This window comes from Pinus tabuliformis, chromosome 7, assembly GCF_031772625.1.
Source record: "Pinus tabuliformis cultivar Carrire ecotype Pingquan chromosome 7, CPIR1, whole genome shotgun sequence".
NCBI lineage: Eukaryota > Viridiplantae > Streptophyta > Pinopsida > Pinales > Pinaceae > Pinus > Pinus tabuliformis.
In genome coordinates this window covers 1715209878-1715235743 of record NC_142293.1, presented here as the reverse complement: position 1 = coordinate 1715235743, position 25866 = coordinate 1715209878, and the positions used below count along the sequence as shown (strand labels likewise).

Here is a 25866-nt window from a genome sequence, read left to right as displayed (position 1 = left end):
CAACGCCAAAAAGTCCATATTTGGCCAAATTTTGCCGTTTTTGTGCATTTTCATATGTTTTTCTGCTCTGCCTCCTGCATGTGTTTTTACGTCCTTTGCTGCCGCCAACCTACCAAGACCATTCCAGAGCTGCTGCCACTCAGCGTTTGACTGCAACCAAGCTCCTCCATCGTTATAACACCAGGTATTTACCAATTCTCCGACTGCGCGCTCTGTTTCATCCTGCATTGATTAAAAACCAGGAAATTGACCATTTTCACCTGAGAAATAGGCCCGCTACACCTTAAAACTAAGTTAATTCCTTTTTTAAACCGGCCAATTGTGCCCAATTACACCCGTGTTGCTCTGAAACGGGCTGTAATTCAGCAAATTACCTAACCTACCGCGCAGGACAGTATTTCTCCCAGAAATAGTCGAAATTGAACCCAAATTCACTCATAAAACATGGATACACCAGTAGCACCTATTGCCCTGAATATTGCTCCATTGAATGCCCCTCAGAGAGAGTTGGAGTGGCAACCATTGGCAGATAGAGATTACCAAATATCAGAGGAAATGCTAATGAATACCAAGTATCACATTCACTTGCTGAATGAATTGAAAATCAAGCATGATAGTGGAACTGATATATTGGGCATTTGGGACTCTTTCCTCCCCATCTTCAAGCTCCCTCAGGTCAATATGTTTCCTGAAATAATTCACCGGTGTGCTATCTGTTATGACCCTACTCAGAGGGCTGTGCTTGACCCTTCAGGCTCAGTTGTCTTCTATATCACTCCTGAGGCCATTAGAGAAATGCTGAACTTTAAAACTGATAAGAAATTAGTTCCTTTATCATTGGTTGATCTGATCAAACAAGGAGCTAAACTGACAGATGCTCAAATCACCAAGATAAATCAGTTGTTCGTTGATTCAACCTCAGAGACCATGAAGTACCCACCCATCCATCATGTATACCTAAATCAATTGGGCAAAGACCTTGCAGACATGATTAGCCCCATATTGGGCTATAATTCAGTAGAAGTTGTTGATGAAACTGTGCTGGTGATGATGGCCATGTTTGCCCCTGGTAAGCCCCCAATCTGTTATGACTATGCCACTTACATCGCCAATAAAATACATGAGCAATTGATGGACTTGGAAAGAGAAAGGGTGTTCAGATACACCTCCTATATCTATCATTTAATCCTATACTATCAGCATGAGAAGTTTCCTTTCCCTGTCAAAAGATTGGATGCACAAGGCAATCCAAGGTCAGTGGTCTATTGGTCCTCTGCGTTCCACTGTAGGTCTCGTTCCCCTTACACTTATTGTGAGTTTATAGACCTCTTCATCCACCCAGCCATGTCTCTGCTTCTGAGCTCACCCCCTCCAAGATTAACTGATGAGATGCAGAGAATTCTTCAATTGTCCAAGGTATACAGCATTGGGGATTGGTATTTTTATCAAAACCACACAGTTATCAGAATATATGGGTGTGAGTTGCCCCCATTCAGATTGCCCAGATATGTGCCTATGAGATTGTTTGCCCTTGAGTATTTCAGGCAATTTGGAAATGTTGATGTACTCCATTTTTCAAGCAGGGGCAAGAAAGCACAGCTTAAGGTCAGAAACCAATTAGGCCCCTTCATCTACAATAAAAGGGAGGAAGGTTGGCAAGAGGCAGATAGAATGCTAAGTGGCCTTGGCTTACAGACCAGCTTCCTTTGGAAACCATATGACCCCACTCATTTCATAAGCCTAAGAAGGATCAGATATAGGCTGGCCAGTTATGGTCACATAAGGTTGCCTCACATAGAAAAATATGCAAATCAACTAGAATGGAAGGAAGGCACCTTAGAAGAGGCTACCACACAAGAAGAATTAGCTCAAAGAGCAATAAGAAATCTCCAAAAGTTGGCTGACTTAGAGCTTTGTTCACAGGTATCTTCTCTTCCAGGCACTCAAGTGGGAGCAGCTGCCTCTTCATTCACAGCTCCACAACAGACAGTTCAAGCCCCAATTACAGCAGAAACTTCAGCCATGGATAAAGGCAAGGAAGCAGAACGGCAAGAGGCCTCTCAAGAGCAGAAAACAGCCCAAGAAAAAGAGCAATCGACCCAAGAAGAACAGCCTGAAAATCATCCTGAACAGCAGGAAGAAACATCAGAGGCTCCGGGTCCTAATGATGAGCAAATGCAAGAAAAGTAGGCCCGAGTGCAGAATGTTACAATAGAAACTTCGGTGCTCCAGACCCCTATGAATGAAGAGAGGGGTAAGAAGAGAGACAGAGAGGAACAGACTCCCCTTAGTACTGCAACATCACAGCAAGGGGAAAAGAGACAAAGGCTCAATCCTTTTTCAGAGGAGGAAATGCCTTTTGATCAAACACAGATGGGTCCCCCCAGTACAGAGGTATCAGCTAGCTCATTACAGCAAGAGCAGCAAAGAATACATGGAGGAGAGGTCAGCTCCTCAGGGCAACAAAGAAAGGGTGAATCCAGTATAAAGAAAAAATTCATAGACATCAAGGCCAGGAATGAGCCAGTGAGGATACAACTGTACAATCACTTGTTAAAAATGGCTCCTACAAACCAGCAGAGGTTGATGTCTGCATATGATGTGCAAGAGAGAAAAATGATAATGAGCCATTTTATGCCCACAGCGCTGCAGCCACAGTCTGCAGCTGATTATGTAAGAACAAATTTGGAAATCTTGTCCAAGGAGATCCACCCAATGGATCAAATTGAATTGCACAAGCAAACGGGTGAGATGGTGTATGCCACCCTTGCAGATAAAACATTGGCAAACTATAGACTGCAGAATTCTTTGAATAATACCACTGCACAATTGGAGTTAGAAAAGGCATCCTCCCAGGCAAAAGATAACAGGATCAAGTCTCTGGAGGATATAATTATAGAGCTTGGGCATGATCCCAAAGCTATACAAGCGCTGTTAAAAATAAGAGATGCAGATATGGCAGCGTTAAGAAAAATGGTTAAGATCCCAGCAACTCTTCACCCTCAAAGAGAAGAGGTTGCCCAGCAAAGAAAGGACCAGGATGCAGCAGCCATGCTAGTATCACTGTATAAGCAGCTGGCACAAATAGAGGAAAAATTGGGAGAAACAAAGGCTGCACTGCAGGCAGCCCTACAACAGAAAGAAGGAGGCCAAACATCTCAGCCCCCTCCACAAGTAATCAACCTTGAGGAACCTCCTCAAAGTGTCACTCCTCTTGCAGGGCAATCAGTGGAGACAACACCATCAACTTCAGCACCAGCACCAACATCAGAACAAGCTGCAAGCCTTGACATGCAGAAATTGAAGAATGAAATTCAGGCCCTAGAAGCCCAGATGGCAGAGCTGAGTGAAGCCAGGGAGGAATTGGCCAAAATAAATGAGAAATATGATAAATCTAAACAACAGGTGGCAGAGAAGACAAGGGAAGCAAAGACATTGGAAAGAAAAATCAAAGAGCTCGAGAAAGAAATGGCCATGGGCAAAGCAATAACTGAGCTCAAGAAGATTTTATGGCAAAAGATTGGTCAATCAATCACAGACCAATGGGAATATATACTGACTATCCATGAGCAGATGGATTTGCTGGGCAGGGCTTATGCAGAAAATCAAAAAGCCAGAGCTACTCTAGGAAGTATGCCAGAGATAGCTAATAGAATGATCAATGTGTTGAATCACAAAAATGGCATACAGCTAGCAAACATGGGTATCAGAGATAGAACTGATACAATTTTGATAATCAAAAGGGTACTCACCCTCAGAAACTATGTACAGGCACTAGAAAGAAAATGTCAGGATATTCAAGCAGAGGTAAATGCTTTCGGTGCCAAGATCACAGCATTATATGACAGAGGACTTCCCAGTTTAATAAACAGCGCTGGAAGGCTATGGTCTCATGAGCAGTATGCAAAAAGAGTCAACACTTATATCACTGATCAGTTGGTTAGCTCGTCTAGCACTTCAGAAGGAACTGGGCCACCTACAGGGGAAGAATTGTATAACAAACTAGAGAATCTGTTTTATATAGAACATGAAATCAACCATCTGTTTGTATCGCCCCCCAATTACTACAAATATACAGATGCTGATGAAACATTACGCAAAATGCAAAGGCACCAAATGCCTACTGATGAATGGTGGACTGATATGATCAGAATTCTACTTTGATCAATTAAATATTCTGATTAAAGACATTTTACAGCAAGCAGGGAATCCATAAAGAAATCACAGGTCAGCAGTCACGGCCTGAAGGTTACAGATCAGCAGCTCAAGGAAAACCGCGCCACAACGTGTCAAAAACAGCAGCTACAGCCAGCTTGAACCACCGAGAAGAAGCTCAGCCGACCCTTTGGCCCAAAAGTCAAGTTAATCTGACAAACAACAGACAGCTGTTGTGTACCTATGCCAGAGGCTTTAAATTTTGTAACCACTATATTGTAAAAGTTGGTAGAAGCAGTTATTGCTCAATAACTGTTACTTCAGATATTTTCCTTGATATTTTTGTATATATTCACCCCTGCGCATCTCATTTGGGGTTGTTGTTACTTGTTCAGAAAGAGAACTCGGCTGTATTTTTGGAGACATAATACAAAGAAGTTTTGGGGTTTCAGAGATTGTCTTTACTGATGTATGCTATGGTGGAACCATTGAATGCTGCAGAATTCTAGTGCTATAGCTTGATACAATAAGTTTCTCTATCTCTGTCTATGTTTAATTTCTGCTTATTTCATCTCTCATATATGTTATCTAATCTCAACAAGAAAGAAGAAGAGTAACTCAGGATTTGTCCATGGAGACACCCTGAATTCAATCTTTCCTTGTCATAAATGTTTTCTTCAGGTTTATCTGTTAAATTGGAATTCTTAAATGCTCCAGCTTACTCTAAATCTTGAACAGTTTCTGTGCAGTAATTCTTAGATGCTACTGAATAGAATCTGCTATTTCAACTTATAGTCACACTGTGTATACGTTCCATTTCACTTTGTTTCATCCCTAAACCAGAAATTGTATCATGAATAACTGTCTAGCTTTGCAGTAAACCTTTCTCCATCACAGACATCAAGACTTACTCAATTTCTGACTCCATGTGCCCAATGGACTAAAATCTCCTAAACATTTCATGCCCTTTTCAAAACAACAATTCACAACCAAAACCTTAAACAAAAACTGAACTTATAGCTAGCCTAAAATCTTCACAAAACATAGTTAAATCTTAAAGAGAGAGCCCTCTCTGACTATAGGTAGGCTAGAACCTATAATCCAAAGCTTGGTTAGTGGTTACCCCGGCCGTATTCCCTTGGGAGTCATAGGGAACAACCTGGGTGTTAACAGCCCCAACCAAGACTATGGCTCCAATTGTGGAGATTACGATAACCCCACATTTCTCTTTAACTCGCTGCCCACCGTCACACTGTTTTTTAACAGTTTGGAACTATAATGATGGTTGTTGAACACTTATTGGAAAATTTTCACTAATTTTTTAAATCTACTACCAATTTCCTTAAGTTATTCCACTACTAGTACTGGTTACAGGTGTTACCAGCACCCGAAACTAATATCCAAAATTTAACTAGCCCGCCATATGAATTCATCTGGTTGAGCTAGCAATTAACCAACTAGTGCTAATTATGTACAAGCCTCCTCTTAATGCATATTAATAGAATCTAAACTGATTATCCAACTATGTCGACTCTCTACAGGTCGGTTCTACCCTTCTACTTGATGACTCCTATCTCACATACTTCTGTTAATTAATATTACTAGTTCAAAAGTTTGCGATGCATGTGGAAAAGTCAGATATATTCCTTCTCTATACTGATAATCTATTACTCGTCCCCTGCAAGAATCATGTACACCATTATCTCTTTATTTTCTTATTTCATTTCATCCTTAACTTTTCTAACTTTTTAAAGAAGCATGCAATGGTCCCCATTTCCTTTATAAGAGTAATCTAACCATGCCCTTTTGAGTTTTCTTCCTTTTCATTTCCTACAAAAACTCAATCATATTAATATTAAGTAACCAATCATTCATACCATTTTGAGAAATGTGTCATCTGCTCATATCTTCAAATCACATCTCTTCGCATACTATTACAACATATTTTCATGCATTATAATAGTATCTAAAATTAATAGACATAAACTCTTTTGAGAAATGTTCTATCTACTTACATCCTCAAATCACATCTCTTCTGAGATTATTGCAACATATTTTCATGCATGTACTATTGTCTAAAATTAACAGTCATAACCTATGGTATAATTAATTAAATAAACATCTATTAATTAATTTATCACTGAGTCTTGAATATATTTTTCCAATAATATCTTAGTAAATAAAGAAGCAAGTTCATTTCTAAAGAAAACAACAGAACCTCTACTCGAATTCATAGTTGGAATGTGGCTCCTAGATGGAAAACACTTTAGGGAAATATTATTTCCTGCCAACCTTGAACCAATCTCCTCTCGTTTCCCCTGAGTAGAGAAATTTTTCCTGGAATCAACAACCTCTTGATGATTCCCATCATGTATGATGTACATTGATCTTCAGTAGATGTTTCCTCGGCAACATCCAGCCCTTCAGGGTTTCCCTTATCCCTTAGCGTAGGTTATTTTTGTTTTTCTTTTAAAATCTAGTTTTCTCTCCCACAAATTATTTCCCTCACTGTTTATCCTTAAATGAGTGCTTTTTCCTTTTTCCAAAAACAGAAGAATTTAATAATAATTTGAATTTTTTTTTCAGATTTGGCAAGTTCCTCTAATACAAATCTTTCTCAACATTTTCCACCTTTATGTCTCAATTTTCTTTATTCATAAATATCATTTTCAAAATCCAGTTTTCTTTCCTGTCGCTTACTCGCAAAATATTAAAAATAGTCTAATCATAAACTACAAAGAAGGTATTTACATAACAAAATATGGGTGTTACAAGAGGTAAGAGAGCGAGGGAAGAAGAAAGACATCGAAAGAGAAAGGTAGAGAGGGAGAGAGAGTCACAAGGGAGAGATCGAGAGATAGTGAGGGAGAGAGGAGAGCAAGATGGAAGAGACAAAGAGAGAAAGAGCGAGAGAGAGGGATAAAAGGGGAAGAGAGATATGAAGAGGAAGAGGGAGGGGGATAAATATAAATAGATATGGAGAGCGAGTGTATGTTTTGGGGGTGAGAATGAGAGACAAAGGAGAAACAGGGGGAGATAGAGATATACATGGAAGGGGAGAGAGGGAAGAATAGAGAGGCGGAGAGAGAGAGGAAGGGAGAGAGATAGGTATGGAGAGAGAAGTGGCAAAGATAGAGAAGGGAAAGATAGACAGAGGGAGGGAGAGAGAGACAAATATGGAGAGAGAGTGTGTATGTTTGGGGGGTGAAATAGAGAGACAAACTAGAGACAATGGGAGTTAAAGATATAGATGGAGTGGGCAGAGAGAGAAGAAGAGAGGGACAAAACGAGGGAGGGAGAAAGAGAGATAGATATGGAGAGAGAGAGAGAGAGAGAGAGAGAGAGAGAGAGAGAGAGAGGTAGGAGTGGGGAGAGAGGGAGAGGAATATTGATAGATAGATAAATAGATATGAAGAGAGAGAGAGTGTATGTTTGTGAGATGATATAGAGAGATAAAGAAGGAGAGACAGAGGGATATATATATATATATATATATATATGGAGGGGGAGAGAGAGAAGAAGAGAGAGACAGCGAGGGAGGGAGGAAGAGAGATAAATATGGAGAGAGAGTGCGTGCGTGACATGTGTTTAGGGGGGTGAGATAGATAGACAAATAAGGGGAGATGGAGGAAGGGATAAATATAGATGGTAAGGGGAGAGAGGGATGGAGAGAGGGATGGAGATGTCTCAAGATAGAGACATAGAGACAGAAGGTGGAAAGAGAGGGAAGAAAAAAGAGACACATTGAGACAAATGCAAACATAAAAGTTAGATTTAGAAATTCATGAATATTTTGGTTTTTCACAAAAATAGATGTGTTGATTAGTGTAGTTAATTTCTAATCCTATTGGATTGCTTGCATTAGATGCATTCATTTCAGTGTAAATGTCAATCTATAATCCTATTTGAAGCTTGCACTAGATGCATTGATTTTAGTGTAGATGTTGGTTTCTACTTCTACTTGATTGCTTGCACGAGATGTGTTGGTTTCAATGTATATATTGATTTCTAATCCTATCTAATTGCTTGCACTAGATACATTGATTTTAGTACAAATGTTGATTTCTAGTCCTATTTGATTGTTTGGACTAGATGCATTGATTTTAGTGTAGGTGTTGATTTCTGATTTGTTGCAACTAGATGTATGGTGTACATTAATTTCAAAGTAATTAGATTAATATTGTCCATTGATTTCAGTGTAAGGACGTAAAAATGATTGATTTTGTGCATTGAATTTTGTGTTAGAGTAATTTAACCATAAATACAATTAAAATACAATACTTGAATTTTCATCCTAAGTAAAATGTTTACTTACCGGAAATGATTCCTTCGTGAAATTGTAAAGTATTTTGTAATTGGCTCATTTCTTATTATTCCGATTTTCCATCATTCAACATTGTTAATCACTTTGCATTCAAATGAGGTAATAGAAAACAACTACCATTGAAAATTGTTTGGGTTTTAACACTCCGTAAGTCACAATGATCGAATTTGGAGAAAGTTACTATTAATATTGGAGAGCATTGTTAATCACTTTGCATTCAAATGAGGTAATAGAAAACAACTACCATTGAAAATTGTTTGGGGTTTAACACTCCATAAGTCACAAGGATTGAGTTTGGAGAAAGTTACTATTAATATTGGAGAGCAAGGGAGACAACGTATGATGTTTACTACAGTGGTTCGAGTTAAATATTTCAATGGTCTATGATTTCAAGTGCCCTTTTCATATGGTTATATGAAAAGATGGCAAAAATATTAGGTGTGACAATAAAAATAGTAGAAGAAAACAATTTGAGATTGATCACAATGAAGAATGTTTCCAATTGACTACATTCTTATTATTCATATTTTCTATCATTCAACATTGTGACATTGTCACTTTGCATTCAAAAATTTTATTTCATCAAATTACTAATAGTCTCTCTCATCTCAACATACTAACATAATTAAGCAAATTTAAAGTTAAATTGACCAAATTAATGATAAACATATTTAGCATATTTAAACTATCAGAATAATTAAATTTTCAATAGATTTTGTATGGAAACCAGCCTAGATCCATCTGATCCCCGAATCTAAGAAGTGCCAAAGGGATGAAAACTCTAAAAGTGCAAACCTTTCCTCAAATTTTGCATTCAAAAAAAGTTTGAACCTAGAGAGATTTGATCCTTCTAAAAGCTTAATAAATCTCGAATTAAGATGAATATAAACTCATAAATAATAATAATAAATTTATTATGTAAGTTTAAATTTAGACAATCAGATTGTCCAATAATACCATATCACAATAATGAGCAACTTTAATCAAAGGGAAGCACTTGCACTTTCAGTTATCAATGGAAATATTACTGCTCAATTTCCTTTTCCTTCTATCAATTTTTTCATACGAACCGGCAACGACGTAAACGAATCTACGAGGTCGGATATAAAAGGGCAGAAAGTCTTCAAACAATAGACGCTGCGAGAGTGGTTACCAGGATTTCAAGATGGTCGATTTACTGTCCGATCCCGTTTGCATCCGCGAAAGGGGTTTCTTCGTTGAGGCGTCCAATCCCATTCGCCGAGCTGAATACCACGCCGGCCAATGGTATCGAGGGAGAGAACTGCAAGCATCTTCCAATTTTCATCAGGAATGGACATCCAGCAATGGCTGCGGAAGCCCTACATATTTTGATTTGCCAGTGACAGCCTCGGGCTCGGAGGGAATGCCACAAAGCAGTACTAATAATTTGGGTGCGTGGCCGGCAATGGACCCTGGCCTAAGCAGTGGGGCTCAGGCAGAGATGGCTCCTAACATTCTCCTGTCGAATCTTTCAGTTCTTCAGCAGAAAGCTCAGCAGCTAGAGGCATTCGTTCAACAAGGTCGCCATGATCAGCCAGCTTCGGATTCTGGATTTATTTCGTCCATCTTGTATGAACTTATCGCTACTGCAGCATCTCTGTTGCTCTCTGTCCAGAACCAAGAAAACGGGAATCTGGCATCGACAGATGATATTCCAGCAGGGTCAGACGCCGGCGCTTGTGTTGTGATACAAGCCAACAACCCAGCGCCGCCGCTAGGGTTAGGGTTTGGGAAACTCCGAAGCCCTAATGTAGAAAGTTTGTTGGGGTTTGCAGGTTGAAGCCCTAATGTAGAAAGTTTGTTAGGGTTTGCAGGTGGAAACAATTTAGAGGATAAGGAATCTCCCTCTGACATCAGAGCGGAGGGAGAAAAAGAAGCTACCACAGGTGAGAGGTTTTACATTGAGATAAACGAGGCTGATATTCTGGCAGAGCACATGCATTTCTGTGAGATTTGCGGCAAGGGTTTCAGGCGTGAGGCCAACGTTCGAATGCACATGCGAGCCCACGGAGACGAATACAAGACAAACCAGGCGCTGATGTCCAAACCTTTGGCGGCTTCTTCTTCTTGTTCCCCGACTGCAAGCGGGTATTCGTGTCCATCCGAGAGATGCAGGCGGAACAAGAACGACCGCAATTTCAAGCCTCTAAAATCGATAACTTCACTGAGGAACCATTACAAGCGTAGCCACTGCCCAAAGATGTATACATGCCACAAATGCGACAGGCAGTTCTCCCTCCTGGGAGACCTCAAAACCCATGGCAAGCACTGCGGGCACAACCTGTGGCGTTGCTCCTGTGGCACGACCTTCACGCGGAAGGACAAGCTCTTTAGACACGTTGCTCTATTCCAAGGCCACAAGCCCCTCCTTGCTGACCATGAATTGGTCCTTTCTCCTGCGCCCAAACGACTCAAAGCCACCAGCAACGTGCGCGCAACGATGGAATGGTCCCCAAGCTACGGCGATCACAATGCAAATCTCCTCGAATTTGCTGCAGGAGATATAGCAGGTCTGGCTGAGGGTAAAGTTCACGGCTATGAGGATGTGATTCAGATGGGCCATCGCCAAATGAAGTGACTCTGGAGAGTGATCGTGTAACGGAGTCTGTCCTTTGGGTGAATTTCTCAAGGGAGGTTTGTCGATTGCTGTAAACCATCTTCATGCAATTTTTTTCGGGGTTTTACTGTTGTTTCGTTATCAACTTAATGCAATGTTCTCTTGTTTTTAATCGTTTCTTCGTTAAATCTACTCAAATATATTTGTAGGGAAGACAACTTCTTAATTGCCACGGAATACGATCTTGAGAAAGCAATTTTTCATCGGGAAATTAAGCTACTGTCTCGTGGTCGTAATCAATGAACTGCCTGGTTGTTGATATATAGCGCGTGGAGCTAGTCGATCCATTTGTATTAGTCTTGGGACACTTCTAATTGAGGAATTCATTGGCACATAGCGCATAAATGATCGTCCCTTTTCTGGATACTCTCTTTTGAAGACTTAGCCTATATTTCCATACCTGAATGGAGTAATTTTATTGATTTAAAGTTTCTATGATCAATAAGTTTTTCAGATTTATTTTACTTGATAATCACATTAAAATTTATTTGTCAAGGCTTTTTCCAAGATGCTTTCTACTAGAAATTTCAAGTAGATAAATTGATCTTTTAAATTAATTTATATTTATGGATAAAAGGGGATAACCATGGAATATTTTTTATTGCTTTCATCAACCAGAGAATTGGTATTGTATATTAATTTGAGCATTAGCTATTAATATTGGTTTTTAATGAATTAATAATATAAAAAAATATGTAGGGTATTACTGTAATTTTGTATAAGTTAACATATATATTTAGATATACAACATTTAGATGTAGCTATATAGCATTTAATACATTCTTATTAGAAGTACATTGTTTACTAAATTATCTATATTTCATCAAATTTATATTCATATGTTATATAACATCAATTATGTAATTCCCTTGCCATTTAATGTGCTCTTTACCATGTATTCCATCTCCATTATCCATTTTTATGTCACACTCCATTATCCATACATCTTCTATGGGAATTCTTCTATATTTTAATGGTTAGGAATATGTTGCATGCATCATTCTAAAATTTCTATAAGTAACCTTGTGAGCAACAACATTGATGAAATCATATCCATGTAGAAATCCTCTCCTAATGATTCTAGTTATCAGGTTTAATGTTTTGCTTCTGTGAGAGAGTGAAAATGAGCAAGGAAGTGATGGACAAGGATTCACGATCATTGATGTTGTGGTGGATGAGAAAGCATTGGCAATGGTAATGTGGGTGGCCCCTTCCAACAACACCTTCATGGAGGGAGTGGCCACCAAACATATTGTAGTCAACATGGAAACCATAGCGTTTGTGTTCATTTATTTTCCTCAAATTGTGCCATAGTGAAAGGAAAACCAAATATTGACCCATCTCAAGAGAGAAGGGTTTTGTGATAGTGCATTTGGCCACAACACAACAGATCCCATGGATAGTTAAGATATTATATGTGATCTTATGAGTGAAAACCTAGATCTCGATGAACACAATGAGTAGTGAAATAGTAATATATTACATGGTATGATGTTGAAAACTAATGGAAAGCGAGTTAAGGTGAAATCTTAGTAGAAGGAAGACCATATTGTTTATATGACCCATATCATTTTCAGGGATTAAACAAAAGAAAAATTATGATTCCAATATACTACACAAAATGACACTCTTAAGATAATTTGACATGGCTAACTCAATTATATAAAACAAAAATTGTTTTGACCTAAACTCAAATCCAAGAATACGGAACATGATCTCTTTATTCATGATTATAATTAGAACAATACATAACACTATTTTAGTAATGTTTTATTTAAGGCATGGCTAGGACTCATGAACATGTTATAACCAAAATTCAATGCTTGCCTTTGAATTTGTGGTTGTGCCTCCCATGACTTGAATGTATAATCGTATAAGGATGTACACTAGGAGTGACCTTAATCGAAAAGTGATGGATAGGCAAGAAGTCATATTTTTCCAAGGAAGGTGGTGAATCCCATGCACCAACCAAACATGCAGAGCATGGTGAAACAATTTAAAGGAATAACACTAAAATTTATGATAGATATGAACTATTTTGTCATTTCTCTTTGTTATAATTTCTATAATTCACATTACACATGTTGCATAGAAACCAACATTTTACGCTGATTTCAATATATCCCACTCGCTTTGTATTCAATCTCCTAGGTATCATTTTTGTAAACAAAATACTAATGTGATTGTAACATAAGTTTAAACAACATAAGAAGTGGGAGTATATGAAAGTTAGGTTACTATTTTGGCATGTATTAATTATAGAATCAAGATACCATAAGTTTAGCAAAATCCTGCCAGATAATTAACATTGTGTTTAAAGTTGAGGTGCATGGAGAGAACTAACATTGAACTCAATGCTCAATTCGAAGTCATTTACATCCTCTGTTGTTCCACAAACTATTTTTTCCTCTTGTTCTTGTCACCAAAAAACTTGGCATGTTGGAAAAATTATGTGACATACAATGCATCCATGGAATCTAACATTCTTAATCTCCATACAAATACTATGCTTAAAATTTCGAGGAGAAGAACTATAAAGGGAACTCTAATTGTCAATGTGTAGCTTGGCAAAGATAGAATAAAGTTGTAGTGACATCTTTCCCAATGATTTTTGGGTTGGGTATTAGAGAACCTAAATTCCTTGAGCTTAGATATCTCTCTCCCTTGATTGTAAAGAAAATGATGGTGATTAAATGTGGAGGCTTATCTCCATGTTTGAAGATCAAGATTATGAGAGAAAACCTTTAAATTAAAATATAAATCTTATGAATACTACAGATAGACAATTAAGAAAATTTTCTTGATATATGACAACCCGTCCCAATTTTTACCCTTTAAAATTTAATGGCTCTGATCGATGTACATCAACCACTTTTACTTTCGTGGTTGTCACTTGTTGTGATGACCATTATGCTTAAGGAGGGTTAGTGTTGGTTGTCAATTTTGGTGAAAAATAGTCATGATTATAAACCTCATTCCACCCAAAATAAACTCATCACCCACTACTTTTAACATATTTTTTCTACATTTTGACTAATAAAACTACTTAGAAGGTATTTTTAACATTTTCCTTCAATTTTAGAAATTTAGCAAATTTTATACATTGTTAATTTGTTTTTACCAGATTTTACAACAAACTAGGTATTATGGTAATTTCTCCTTCATTAAGGTATATGAGGGTGAACTAGGAAAAAATGAAAACATGGTTTTTTTTTTCCTTATGTTTCTTAGATGGATTTTTTCCTATTGGTTCAACAAAGTAACCTGCACATACATTGATGAGGCTTTAATATGGTAAACATATAGTTCACAATGATTAACTATGGTTGACCATGGTTGTCCATGTTTCACTATCACTCACTATGATAAATTATAGTTGACCAGGGATGATTATAGTTGACCATGCTTGATAATGATGATAATGGTTAACGATCTTTGAGTGTTGTTCTTGATTTGATCATGTTTGATCTTGGTTAACTATAGGTGACCATGGTTCAGTATGGGTTCACCATGGTCAACCATGTAGTTCATGGCTGACAATAGTTGTCCATGTTTGGACTTGGTTGACCATGTTGACCACCATTAACCAAGATTTCATGATGTAGTCCATGGTTTACTATTGCTAACCTTGGATCATTATGGTGACCATTCTTTAAATCGTTTGACCATGGTTGAAAATATTTAACTATGGCGGAACTTGTTGATCATGTTTGACCATGGTGGTCATGTTTAATGATGTTAGAGCTTATTTTCCCATGGTTGACTATGATCAAGTATGGTTTACTATGGGTGAAAATGGTTGATCATGGTTGTTAATGCTTAACTATAGATGACTATGTTTAACCATGTTGGTTATGGTGGACCATGTAGACCATCAACCATGTCAAAATGATGGTTAATTACATTGTTCATGTACACCATAAGTATCATTTTACCAAGTCCATTATGGTAGACTATGTTGTTTATGGTTAACTATGGTTGTCCATGGATGGACATGTTGCCCATTTTTAACTATGCTCACCCATGGTTGACCAACTGATGTATGGATGACCTTTATGACCATGTTGGTATAGTTAACCATCGGTGACCATGGTTGAACAATTTAAGTATCAATGACCATGTGATCATGGTTGACTATAGTTGAGCTAGTTTAACCATGGTTGATATGGTTAACTATGGTTGAGTTTGTGTGACCATGCTTGGCTATGGTTGAACTTATTTCAACATAGATTTCTATGGAAACTATGATTGAATGTGGGTGAACATGGTTAGCCATCATTATCACTATTTAGCTATAGATAATTATGGTTGACCATGTTAATGATGGTAGACCATGTAAACCACTTGACCATGTTTTACCATCGTTAATTTTGTTGGACACGTTGACCATGACTAAGCATGGTTTACCATGGATCAACATATTTACCAAGTTTGACCATGGTCAAACATAAGTATGGTTGATGTTAACTATGGTTGACCTTTATTGGCAATGATTTTGTTTGCCGCATTGTGACATTGATAGTTGTTAACCACATTGCAATATCATTTTTGTTTGCTCAAATTGTGATGTCATTTATTGTTCATCACATTGTGACATCAAGTTTTGTCTATCTCATTGCAAATTCGATTTTTTTTCACCACATTGTAATGATTATTTTTGCCAATCACATTGCATGATTGAATTCAGGTCATTCCATTATGATGTCATTTTTTATTTGTCATAATGCAATGTTTCTTTTTGTTCATAAAAATGTGATGTGTACTTCTATTTTTTGTCTCATTGGCATTGGAATTTTTTTTATCACATAATGATAATGATTTAATTCATCATATTACAACATCAATTTTAGTTAGTCACATTGTGACATCAATTTTTTTCATCACATTACAACATCAATTTTTCTTCTTCACATTGAAACATTGACATCAATTTCTATTCTTCATAATGAGACATCTATTTTTTTGCATAATTTTGTGACACTAGTTTTTCTTCATTGCAATGCGACATGGATTTTTTTTCATCAAACGAAATTAGTTTTTCTTGTCACATTATGATGAAAATCATTTTCCATCACATCGCGCTGTCAATTTTAGCTCCTCACATTGTGATGTCGATTTTCATTTATCATATTGAGACATTATTTACTATTCATCACATTGCAATGTAGATTTTTCTTCACCAAATTGTCACATTGATTATTATTAATTACATTGCAATATTGATTTTAGTTCATAACAATGTAACATTGATATGAGTTTGTCACATTATGACATTGGTTTCTTTCATCATGTTGTGACATATTTTTATTCATCATATTGTGTTGTTGATTTTTGTTGTTGATTTTTGTTTATGACATTGTGATGTTATTCCTACTCAAATTAGGTCTATATTCTTTCTCATGTATTGAGTCTAACCGATTCTTTATTTAGTTTTTTAGTTGATTTATGCTTACAAATATATGAGTTTTTATCAAATTTTTGGTGGAAATAGTGCTCCAACAAAGGTTTACGTTAATCACATCGTAATGCTGATGAAATTTTATATTATATTGCGACACGTTTTCACATTTATATTGGTAGAATTTTGTCAAATCATTGAGTTCATCAATGTTTAGTTTTCAATTTCATGGTCCTAAAAGGTTTTGTTATTTTGTAACATTACTAAAAAAAAACATATAGCAATGTTTATCATGATTGACTTATCTTTTCACACCTTTAGATGTTTTCTTACCCTGCAATGCTCCATAAGGTCAAGTTTGAGTGAGATGTCCTTCAGTGGTCATGGTGTTCGTATTATCAAGTTAAATGGTTCTATTCCTCAGACTACATTAACTTTTAGCTAGTGATTCTTGTTTCAAATTACTAGATGTTGGTTACTAGCATAACCATATAAATTGCATGATTGTAAATTGTTAATAAGTATCAATCAATAATAGGCATCAAGACACTTCATGATACATCTCCCATTGCCAAAAAAATTTAAAAAATCATTAAAATTAACTTAAGTTACAACTTCAATTTGGATTATTATTAATAAATGTAAAAATAATTAATATAAAATTTAAACATACATAAAATTAGAAAAATGAAACAAGAAAAACATTTAAAAGAAATAACAAGCAATAAGAGTTCAACGACACTTGTGGATATGACACTTTTGTTTAATTAAATTGAAAAGAAAAAATAATTTAACTACATCTCAATCATCTATTATGACTATTACTAAAAACATTCCATGGATATTCCATGTAAATCTAATCTCTACAATCAACCTAGGAGTTATTGATAATTAAATGGTAATTCTTTAAGTTATATTCCAAAATAAACATGATTATCAATATATTTACATTTTAATTGATATTTTTTTTTAAATTACAAATTATTACTATTAATATGTTTTGTTTCTACTTATTATTAACATATTTTAAATATTATTTAAATAATTAATTCTCATTCCCAAACTATTAATCATTAATACATTTTCAAATTAGTGAATGTGAAATTATTGATATCAATTAATGTTCATCAATTTCTTTTCATTTAGTTGTGGTATTCCACTTATTTATGATATTATTCATCTTTAATAAGTTTTTTTTTGAAATTATTTTATTATGAGTTTATTTACAGTTTTTCATATATGGAATATTATATTTGTTATTAATTATTATTTTTAAATATATCAAATTAAATAAGTATATCTATATATATAATTATCATAATTATATTAAATTAAATAATTTTCAAACTAATAGAATTTATTATTACATTAAAAATAATATTATTCATAAAAATCTATTAATAATATGTTAATCATATAAAAATTATTATAATAATTGGAAAAAAACTATAATAAAACAAATCTATCATTTTTAACTCGTTTTCATGCTGTTTTCACTTCTTCATTGAAAGAACAATAAATGAGAACAATATAAACATAAAATTCTTGTTATTTCACTCAAGTTACGTATAGAAATATCCTTTTAAAAACAATACAGTCTATATACCGTGAACAATATAATTACATGAAAATAAATATTATAATATTATTGATAATGAATGTGATTAAAAATAATAATTTAACTATAATTATATTATATTAAATGATTATTATGTGAAAAATATTATTTTAAATTGGAGTAGTTTAATTCATAAAAGAAATAATTTTTCCATTAGAATTCACTAAAATATTATAATATAATTTAAAGATTTTTTTGTTATTTAAAATATATATTTTTAATATATAAATAATTTCAACATCATAAAAAATCTATAAAACACTGAAATTATATAAATTAAACAAATTAAACTGAAGTTTCAAAAAATTTCTATCCACTTTTAATTAAAATTAACTAAAAATAATAATTTAAAGAATTATTTCGTATATAAGTTAAACTATATCTACTATATTTAAATTGTTTTAATTAATATTTTAATGATACATCTAATATTTTATTGTAAAAAAATATATGAAAATAATATAACCATAATAAAACGTCTATTGCTTCACTCAAGTTACATACGCAAAGAGCCCCACGACACTACAAAGAGCCCTTTATCAATGACAACAACGAAGAAAATTAGTTATATGACTCTAGAGGAAAAGGAAGGGGTGAAACGACTCTTGAGAAAGAGCCATAGGTTGAAAATAGGAGGCGCGTGATAATAGAGCGGTAGGATATTAACAAAAAAAATTCAACCGTCGGATATTAAAATGATATTAATAATAAAGTCGTAGGATCTAGACAATGCAATTTACAATAAATAATAATAATAATAGAATCGTAAGATCTAGACAATGTAATTTACTATAGGGTAAAGATCCACGATCTTTATCACCATAGTGTACTTAGCCATGGATTACTTTAATTTGAACTTGCAAATATTTTATAAGGATCTCTTAGTATTTACAGGGTGAAAGAAGCTTAACATCTAAATTCAAGGTTATGGCTTAGAAAAATATTCAATGTAGTGTTGTTAGTATTGTAGATTACCCTGCGAGCAATGTACATGCATATGGGCTTTTTCCAATTCAATTTATCAAGCCTTAATATAGCATACGATCATAAAAAGGTGGATTTTACTTTGCAGGGGAAATACATCATTTTATATTAAGAATTCTAAAATTTTCCATAAAAAATTATTCCTATATTAAGAGGACGCCATAGTTTATGTTCTGCAATTAATCAACACATGCTGGGTAAGCTATTGGAAATTTATTGTGTATCTAGATTGATAATGTAAGTTATTGGAAATTTTTTGTGTATCCAAATTGATAATGTCTAATATATTTTTCGTAAACCTCAATGAAGTATAATAGTAAAAAAACATAATAAATAAATAAGAGAGGATAGCCATTAGCCAGGGGAACATCACAACAAAAACATTTTTTATTGAACATGATGGAAAAGGAAATATAGAGGAAAAGGAAGAGGTGGTGGAATTTTCAAATAAAGAATTTAAATTAAAAGAGATAATAAAAATAGAGTTTAAAATTGAAACAAATTAAATTTATTTAAAATAAAGTAAATGGATATATAGAGATCATGATTAAGACTAAAAGGGGATGGTCAAGTTTTAGTAGGTGAACTCATTGAGAAAGAATTTCTTTAGTAAGACAATGTGTGTTTAAACCTCACCAAGTTGTTAAGTGTGTGTTTGGAAGAAATATGTAGCTTAAAAAAAAAAAAAACTAAAAGGGGACGTTACAATGAATATAATTTTTATTAAATATAATGGAGAAGACAAAGGTGTTCCATTTATGAAAAATTATTTAAAATTTAAAGTAAATAGTAAATACTAAAATTCATATTAAAACAAACTAAAATAAATTAATGTGATAAGAGAATTAATAGTGATTAAGGATGCCCTTAACCCATATTGCAGTTTTGAGACTCCAAAAGGACTCTCAAGTCAAGCTTTTGTGGTGGAGCAATATAAGGACACACCAATGCTTGCAATGAACACTATTCTCTCTAAGATTAGGGCATTATATTATGAATGTCAGGAGTTATATGCCTTTGTAGTGGATTTAGGCACCTGAAATTTTCCCTCTAGGACTGGGTTCACCAAAAATAGTCCCAAATTATAGTTTTGTTATTCTATTTGAAAGAATTTTTTGTGGTTATCTTTAAAGATATGGAAGAGAGGAAGAATTCCTTTACCAAGGACACTAGTTTTGGGGCTAAGTTCGTCTTTCAATTCAGCCATGGCTTTGCGATTTAATCTGACCACTATGAAATCTTTGGCCACTCCACTTTAGGTAAGGCTCCAAAATATACCTCTCCACTAGATTTGGCTAGAAATCCTATAAGAGGTTGGAGATTCAATCACCACCTCACTAAACTAGGCAATGAAGGATTGGTCAAAGGTATCATCACATTTACCTGAATATGAATTGAAGTGGATCTCAATGAAGGATTATCGGGAAAAAGCTCATCCTCATGTGTGAGGTAAAATAATATCATAAACCATTGGATTATGATAACACTAGTTTCAAGTGTAGAACCTATCAATAGTTTGAGTGCCTTTAGAATTATTATCCTTCTTCAAAAGGGGCATTTGATACCTAATAGCCAAAGAAAGCCAGTCATGGATGAAAATATCCAAAGGTTAATACAAACATCAAGAATTTTGTAGGACAAAAGAAGGACTTCTCTTAGCAAGAGAAGTCATCCCCTGAAAACATAACTTCTCTAGATATTGATAAATGCGTAGTGGCATTGTCCATTCCCTTAGTAGAGGGAAACATGTTGGAAAAGGTCAATGATGGCCATTCCCATAATCAGTTGGAAAAAGTGCATCCATGAGTCTCATCACTCAGATAATGAAGAAGAAATAATTATTAGGTTAGATTTAGTCACTATGGAGCTTTCTCGAAATAATGAGGATACAACTCCATATTCAGTAGTGATTGATAGCTCTGTAACTTGGACTTATGTAAGAAGGAAAAGAGAAATCAACAAGTTAATATAGTATGTAACATTGGAAATGTACAGAATGTTTTTTGATACTCTCGTATCATGACGTAAAATTATTTTTTGGAATTAACGTAATTGAATTCACAAAAAAATAGGGATCAATATTAAGAAATAAAGAGGGATTGGGGGAAAAGGAGTTAATTTATTAAGTGTTGAAATTAGTTTAAAAAGGAGAAGAAAGGAAAAGAATAAACAAAAACATGGTATAGAGATAAGCTCAAGGATAATTTGAAGTTAAAAGGAGCGAAAGGGAAGGTTAGTGGTGGATAGAAAGAAGGGACTAGGGGAGGGGCAAGAAGAGTGATCAAGGGGGGGGGGGGGGGGGGTGAGAGAATAGTGGTGGAAAATTTAGAGGAGAAACCCAAACCAGGGAAAATACTATTGATTAAAGAATTAAGTACTAGGGTTTCCAATACTCACTATGTTTAGAGTAATTTTCGCTATTGAAATTATCAAAGTGTTTTTCAATTTTAAGGACTCCTTGGATGATCCTAGAGGTGTAGAAAAAGCGTGAAAGATAGAATTTTTGTTTGATCAATGAGGATTAGATGTTTGCATTTAAAGGAGTGTTGGGAAATATGATATTTTGAGATATGATTGTGGTCCATGTCGGCTATGTGTTCCTTGAGATGGGCCTTAAAATATCTTGTAATTTTGCATGTGTATGTTTTTTCACAAGAACATGGAATTTAGTTAATTTCCTTGCTCAACATTATATTAGATTTATCCTTCCAAAAGGTGTTAATTTGTTTCAAAGTTTTATAAGGTTTAAAAAATAAATTTTATATTCCCTTTAGTCAATATTTTGGAGATATGACCAATGGTACCATTGATATATAAAATAGAAATGAGATTCTGAGGTGGTGAGGAAGGAGGCCATCTAGAGTTTGGATGATAGACTGAGGAAAAAACTTTTTTAATTGAGGATTTGGAGTAACCATTACTTATGAAATATTTAGTTAAGTGTGTTTTTTTTCATGGCTAGGAATTGAGGATTTGCAATTCAAATGGATATGATAAAGTGATCTTTAAAGACAACTGACTTTTGAGAATGATGATTGCAAGAATGGGCATGAAGGTATATATCAGTCTGGATCTCCTTCTTGTACACTTGGTGGGATAGAGATCCATTGCAAAGACAAGAAACTAAAACATTTAGAAATGGTAAAGATGGATCCTTCTCTAGCTCCACCATAAATTGAATATGTGGTGAGAGGTTGTTGAGGAAAGAATGGAGAGAGGAAGTCCTATGAGTTGAGATAATGAAAATTACATCAACAAATCAATACTAACATTTAGGCTTTAGATGCTAATATTTGAGGGAATTGGTTTCAAAGTGTTCTAGGAATATGTTGGTGACTACGGGGAACAATAAGGACCCCATCGTGGTTCCTTCATTTTTTTCATAAGAGATACCCTTGAGAGAAAAGAAAGTGGAATAAAGATAAGTTTTAATGAGATTTAGTGTATTTGGGTCAACAAGCTTGGAGATAACCTCAATGGCTTTGGGAACATGAATTTTCGTGAATAAATAAACAACATCAAAGAAAACCATATTGTTTTCCTAGTCAATGTGAAGATTATTAGTTGAAAAGGGATGAATCTTTGATGAAGAAGGGTGTATTCCTTATAGAGTTTAAAAGTTATCAACCAAGAAGTGAGAAAAGGAATGAGTGGGGACACTTATGGCACTAACGATGGGTTGTAAGGAATGTCCTTTTTATGGACATTTTACTAGCCATGGATCCTGTGTGTTATGAGGGAGATAAGGATAATATGATTTTTAATATGGGGATTTAAAGCAGAAGATATAATGGCTAGTAACAAGATTCGTAATGGTGTTAATGGGGTTTTTGGAAAGCAGATTGCAGTAGGAGGAATACAGATCGATGAGTTTAAATTAATATTTGAAAGTATTCATGAGGACGTTTCATCATCTTTATCATATTTAAGAAGAATAATGTTGGGTTATCGTTTAGTTGACGGTGGAGAGAAATTCCACTTTGAACAGTATTGGATTAGAAGGTTGGCAGTGTTTCTAAATTCTCTCACACTCTTGTGGAATTTTTAGTACTTTATGAGTGGTGAGGGATTAATTAATGGGAGAAAGCATATCTTCAAAGGGAATTTTTTGAGGAACAAGAGTGAAATTAAATCCATTTTCAAGTAGGTTTCAGCTAGGTGGTCAAGGGCCACCAAAGAAAGAATGATGTCAATTGATGGTTAATTATTAGAGTTGTGTTTGTTATAAGGAGGAAAGTTATTTGGATGGATTCAAAGAAAAATAAACTTCATGGGAGAAGGAACAAAGTCAATGAGCTTTGAGGAATTCGATGAGGAAGAAGGAATGGGGGTTTATATAGAGGTTGAGGGAGGAAAACGGTTGGATGAAGGAAGGAGTTAAGGAAAGGACTAGGGATTGAATAAAGAATTGGATTTGGGTTAGGGTTAATGCACATTGTTTAATTAAACCAATAAAAATAGGAGGTCATGAATCTCTCCACACTACCACTTTTGGGCCCTGTGGTCATCTCGGTAGAAGTATGAGTAGATTCAAAACCAAATAGAGGTTCTAGTGCATAGTTGTGGTCGAGAGATATTATATTGAAGCAAAGGATTAGGTTAAACTACAATTATGGGAGATTGTTGGCTACCCAACTCACTCCCGTGTCATTTTTAAAATGATATGGGCCCCTCCTTTGATTTGTGTGTTTTGTTTTAATTTTCATAATTAGATTTGAATTCGGGTATTAATGAGGGTTTGATTTATTTATTTCAATTTGGATTCTAAAGATGACCCTTTTTTATAGTGTCGTCTTGATCCAACCAAATTGAATACTCGTTTTTGATCTATTAACTTGAGTTATTGGTTGTTTTTGTTACGTAAGATTGCATATTCTTTTCTGTTTCAATAACAAATTGTCCTATGTATTTAACCTAGTCATAATGTTCTTATTAAAACCTCCATTATGATTTACGTATATACCTTCATTTTAATATTTTTATTTGTGTTTCACATTGTACGCAAGTCATGACTTTCTTTACATTTTATTAGGTTAGATGAATTATATGGGCTTCAAACCTTAATATAATATTTGTCTATTTTCCATATGTGAAAGGTCTCATTCCAAATTCAATGGTATTGATATTTTGATTTCATAAGTTTTATTTCTCTTATATTAATATGGTTTACTTGTTATAGAAAAGGGTTTATATGTTTACATTGGAAACCTTGTCATTTCATGGCCTTGTCATATCATTAATGATTATTCAATCTCTCATCTAATGTGTTGGCCTATAGCTATGGTATGATGGTCATTATATTCAATAACAATATCTCTAGTTCTGTACAAGATTTAATATTCATATCGATATTTTTCTGTACATTATGATGAAGCAATGTGAGGAAAGTGTAAATAGACCTTGTCTTTTAAGGATTATTTTAGGATGTTGAATCAATTTATGGATTTAAAAGTTTACTTTAAACAATAATAAATCACAATTTTACTAAAAGATTGTTTAGTATATTAGTTAGATTAAGCTTATAATGTATAAAATCTATACGTTTGTTTCTTTGTTTCTTTTTTTTTCTCATGGGTTAGAATAAATAATGACTTGGAAAATTAAGCGTGAGGAACATGTAAGCCAGCTATATTCATTGTTGGATTTTTGTCTATAAACTTTTAAATCAATGTTCTTTTATCATAGATCGCCATAACATAACACCGTGTCACCTACTTCTACAAATTCAACTAACATTAAAAACTTAGAATAATTAATATATTAATTTAATACTAAGTACAATAGTACAATAAAGCATAGTTTAACTATTATAAGAAAAAAAATTTCCTAGATAATCTTTTGGGTCAATTTTGTTACAAATCTAAAAAAAAATTTGTTAAAGTTGCATATTTTAGTCACAGGTTTATGCATGTAAACATACCATTTATAGTGTTTAAGGGCCACATTTTGAAATTTTGGGTGGATTTCTGAGTGGACATCTAAATTGGTTTTTTTAATGCCTACATGGCTTCACCACTTTCAAAAACCCATGGGACACTTCGATTATAAAAAGTTCACCTATCAAATTTGTGATTTCAATAAATCCCTACAGAATTCTAGACAAATTAAACCAAAAGACGTTCCAAACATCATACTTAAAAAATACTCATTTAATTAACTTAAAATTATGATTAAAAAATATTATATCACCAAATTAAAAAACAAAAAACAAAAATATAAAACAATTGACCATATATATTGAAAATCGCATTTCTATTTTCTATTATATTTTTATATTTAATTAATGACAGCCAACGTAAAAAAAAAACAAAAATGTAAAACAATTAACAATATATAATAAAAATCTCATTTCTATTTTAATAATATATTTTTATATATAATTAATGACAGCCGACGTAACCTGCCACATATATCGACAACCTTTACCATTGAACGTTATTCCACACAGAACATTTCATTCCATATGCTTGTTGGAAATTCCGCTTATAACAAAAATATAAATGGATTGCGGTTAACAATATTTTCGTTGTTTTAAACAACAATTATCTATTACAACTGGAATTGAAATTGGTGTTGATAATATATATGTATACCTATATTCCTTTTTAAAGTTTAAGATTTCAAACAATGAAATTATCTAATTGTGTCCAACAACCTAAAGTCCCCACATGGCATAACTCCCAATCAAATATCAAACCGGCCAAATAAAAAGCTGATAAATATTAAATATCATAAATTGTTTAGCCAAC

The 25866-nt window shown here is 34.2% G+C and overlaps 1 pseudogene; it reads left to right on the top strand.

Annotated features, from left to right (window-relative positions):
* Positions 1-2022: 2022 nt before the first annotated feature.
* The window catches only part of LOC149255190 (uncharacterized), a 180311-nt pseudogene continuing 156467 nt past the window's right edge, over positions 2023-25866 (top strand).